The sequence below is a fragment of the Alosa pseudoharengus genome, unplaced genomic scaffold (assembly GCF_046254945.1).
Source record: "Alosa pseudoharengus isolate Yale_2024_CS ecotype anadromous, Long Island Sound unplaced genomic scaffold, YU_APseudo_1.1 YU_APseudo_1.1_scf_24, whole genome shotgun sequence".
Classification (NCBI taxonomy): domain Eukaryota; kingdom Metazoa; phylum Chordata; class Actinopteri; order Clupeiformes; family Clupeidae; genus Alosa; species Alosa pseudoharengus.
Window position 1 is genome coordinate 6,616,726 of NW_027468689.1, and position 4,625 is coordinate 6,621,350.

At 36.5% G+C, this 4,625-nt stretch overlaps 1 long non-coding RNA gene across 1 annotated transcript; it reads left to right on the forward strand.

The window, feature by feature from the left end:
• The first annotated feature begins 2,542 nt into the window (after positions 1-2,542).
• LOC143141869 (uncharacterized) lies at positions 2,543-3,972 on the forward strand. Its single transcript, XR_012990810.1, has 2 exons — positions 2,543-2,767; positions 2,946-3,972. It is a non-coding gene; the product is annotated as an uncharacterized LOC143141869 (long non-coding RNA).
• Positions 3,973-4,625: the final 653 nt, after the last annotated feature.

A 4,625-nucleotide genomic window follows, 5' to 3' on the forward strand; every position in this document is an offset into this window, starting at 1 on the left:
ATACACATAATGTCATTATGAGTTAACTACATATTCCGTCCGCTAAGTGGGGTTCGGGTGGGTGGGTGGTGGCAAGGAGAGAGCGTAACACTGGACGGCTCCTTGCAGGGGATGGGAGGGGTATAGGGGCCATTTTCCAAAAGAAGTTGCAAATAACGGTAAAGATATACAGATGAATGTGTAAATATCAGGAAGCAATACAGTTGATTTATTATGTAGATGATTTTTTTAAGTCAGTGGATCATTCCTTAATTGTCTCAAGCATTTTAGACTATGTCTTGTTAATGTTTGTTGAATTATTTAATTTTCGTTGTATTACACCACCATTACACCAAGTTATGTGTAATGCTTTAAATGCTAAAAAGAATCCAAATTAAAGTTATAATGAATGGACAGACATAGCACTGTATATATAGCGTATTGAATGTTTTTATCTTTACCGTTATTGTAAAACCTTAACATTATCAGTGAATTAGTTAGAATGATAACAATCAATAACAGCAAACACAGCTGTTCAATTTTAGTACAGTAAAATTAAATTAACCATATTATTTTACACAGATATACAGTCAGTTGAAGACTGGTAGTATTATTGCAACACTGAGTTAAAGGACAAGAATACCTTAAATCTTCAATGAAGTGAAAGAATAAATTGTGTATTTTTGTCTCAAGATTGTGTAAGAGTGGTGAAAACAAACAAGGAAAACAGATCTTAAGCGCAACTTCTTTTGGGAAATGGCCCCTATACAGGGAACTTTTTTGTTCAACATTTTCATGAATTATGGAATTATACCAAGTGGACAGTCATGCCATTACTGTTTATCATGCATATCGAAGGTGTCCAATTCACCACCAATTTGCAGCTAACCCACAGTTTTCAACATATACAGTAGTGTGACACAAAAAGTGTTCCTGCTTCACCCTTATTGTTGTCTTACTGACGTATGCTTTGGTACAGTAAAGTCATGATACAATATGTACAAGATCACTTGAATAGTGCTGATTACAGACAACCTCTGTTATTTACTGTGGGATCAGTTCTGTTGCCTTTAAGATAAAACAGGTCCGAGGCCCAGCCCGCTTGCTACAACACCACTATTTCTTGGAAAAGGGCAGGATCTCCAAGGACATTCTGTTTGGTGGAGTTGCCACTAGCACCAGGGCATTTGAAGGACATGAAAGCCATGGACAGCAATGCAATCTCTTGAGAGAAGCATGTGAGTAAACATGCTTGCTGGAGACAGGTGATGTGTAAAGGGGACAAATTCAGAAGACACGTTCAGAAGAATACCTTTTGGATTTAAAAAAAGACAGCAACAGCCATTCCTATGTGGGACACAGCCATTCTAAGCATTGATTTCTATGTCTACCAAGACTGACAGGTGGCATCTGTGTATATCTTTCATACCAATTGAACTGAACACCTTACCGTTTTTGTTTGAGTGATGAAAATACATGTTCGAAGTAATCTACATATTTATCATTGTCCACTTGGTATGCAGTTCTGTAAACAGGGTCTAATTCACATGATGAATCGAACTAAATTGCATTGTTAAAGTAGATCAAATATGCATCAGTTGATAATTTAATTTACAAATATGTTACTATACATTGCCAGACTTTAGTTCATTATTTTGTTAGTGTGAAAATGCTATGTCTTGACATGAAAAATTCAGAGAAAAAAGTTTGTTTTTGTTTCTAAGTCTTAGATTGGGTGAGGACAATTCAGTTGGCTACTTAATCAACCCAGGACAATTTTCAGCCATTAGTCCTGTACAATTACTTGAAATAACTATATTTAATGGTTTAAGTTTTATTTTTTCTGCCTGTGTGATGTGTTCTTTGTTTTTCATTTGGGTCTGATTTTGTATTAGGCTGTTCTTTTATGTGGGACTGATTTGTTTTAGCTGCGACTGTACTATAAGTATTTTGTTACCACAGCAAGCATTGTAATTTAGATGGTGTGTAACATGTTACTTTACTTGTTGATACATTGCATGAACTATTTTTATTTTGTTTTGTTTTTGTTTTGTTATATTATTGTCAATTATTGTGTTATTATTTGGCATGAATAATTACAAAGAAGGAAAAAGAAGGAAGAGTTATTGATATTATATCAAAAGAGTTACTGATGCTCTATGAATTTCATTTCATAATGGGATATATGGAATATGTTCACTAACATATTGCTACATTTCACTGCTGGATCTGTAAAATTAACCACCACAAAACAATGGACTGAATATGGAGGGCAAGAAGTCTTACTTTGTAAGACAAAAGTGAACCAACCACTTCAGAGGTGTGAAGTTGGAAATGCTGTCATGAGATCTTCTGACATATTGACATTATGTGAGTACCCATTATATTCAACTGTACATTTTTTTAAAAACAGGCATCCTAATTCTGATTCATACACATTTGACAGGATGTTAACTTTAAGAAAAAGACATGTTGCTTTATTTCACCTGTGCAACAATAGCATGTAGACTTTTATTGTAAATGTACATCTGCTCTCAAATGACCACAGACAATGTTGGCCCAGGCCCACCCAGCCTTTCGAGTGACCTGCACCAGATGCTGGGCCTGCTGAGGATCACGGACATCCGCCAGCAATGTGGCCTTCCGACTGAACTGCACCAGTCTTGCTGCGGATCACAGACATCCGCCAGGAACGCAGCCTTGCAAGGGACCTACACCAATCACAGGGCTTGCTGAGGATCACGGACATCCACCAGCATCGCAGCCTATCAACATCTTATGAGGTTATGTGAGTATCCATGCTTTTCTTTTCACAAAAGATGCAATCTAAAAGTTTATGCATACTTTAGTAGGATGTACATTTTATACACTGTCAATGAATAGGCATTTTACTTTCTTACACCTGTGGAACAAAAGAATGTATACTTTTATTGTAAATTTACATCTGCTCTAAAATTACCTTACAGATAAAAGTTGCCCAGTCTAAAAGAATATATCTGCTGAGATGCTTCAGAGCTGTGGTATGCACAGAACTGGTCCATGCGTCTGTTCCATGGGACACGCCAATGGTGAGGACTGCTGAGGACATTCACAAGCCACACAGCCTATCGAACCTCAACTGTACCAGACGAAGAGCCTGCTGAGACTCATCCTCATTTTCCATTGGTGGTTGTGGTGGTGCAGACGGACTTGTACTTGTCAGGGTGCTTGAGGCTCAGGACTCTCACCAGCCTTGTGACCTGCTGAGGCTCATGCAGCTGATCTTGGCAATCTACAACAGCACTACAGGACAGCATTACAAAGAGCAATGAGCAGTAGATGTGGCCATCTACTGACTAAGGGATGACAGCCCAATTAAGAAGATTGACTTTGTTCTGTAGATTATTATTGGACCATTTAGTAATACAAGAGAAATAGAAGTAATTGGGGCTTTAATGACTTCATGTTTTTGCTTTTTCTCAGTTTTATTTTTTTACTATTTTGGACATCTTTGCTTTTTGTTCTATCATTGTTTTATGCGGAACTTTCTATTTGTGACATAACATTTGATAGAATAATTGTAAATAAATTCCATACTAGCTAGGAGGTTAGTTTTCAGGGTATTTGTTTGCGTAACATCATGCAATTTTTACCTCTTCAATTGGAACACTTATTGTTAATAATGTTTTGATAACAAACCAGAATAATTCAGAAAATATGTTAAGATGTTTATATATTAAGGATAGAAAAGATGTGATGATGTGGATCACATGACAAAAAGGACACATTTTTAAAGATTGTTTTGTCTACCAGAGTTGTAGCAGATTATCAATGACTGCAGTAATGACTTTTAGTCCATAAATAGCCTGAAAGTTAACAGACTAACAACACTAAGGAATTAACTAACCTAAATGTGAGATTGTAAAATCTATGTAAAATGTAATTACATATCACTAGCTATGCTATAATGAAATTGTGATTAATAAAGTACAAACGTTTTTTGCCTTATCTTTACTTAAAAAAAGACTGATTACTCAGTTAATTTTTAAATGACTGAACTTCAATACGTCAAGTTTTACATCCTTATACATAGACTGTTATCAAAATAAATTGCATTGATATCAAATGTTGGCACGTGTCAGCCAAAGGATCTTTTTCAATAACCAGTAAGGTTTATATCCAAACAAATGAACACTTACAAGCCAAAATGCATTTTTGCTAAGTGCAATGGCCCCTAAAGGTCAAAGGTGACCACATTTCTTGAGCCTTCTGTCTTTGGTTTTGATACATGAAAGGGTTGCTAAGATATGATAATGAGCCCACTTCCTGTTTGGCAGCTTCACTGCCAATTTTGATTGGCTGTGTTGTGCAAACGCTTGTGAATATGGCTTCAAAAAACAAGACATATCTAAGGCTAAGTCTGAACAGTATTAAAAGACACTGCACTTAAGTTTTAATTCCAAACACATCAACAGCTACAGGCCAAAATGCCTTTTTCCTAATTGCAGTGCCCCCTAAAGGTCAAAGCTCACCAAACATTTCGAGTCACCTCCTGATGGGGTCTTGAGTACATGTACTAATTTTGGTTTTGATACATGAAAGCATTGCTGAGATATGAGCTCACTTCCTGTTTGGCGGCTTTGCCGCAAATTTCGATTGGCTGTTAC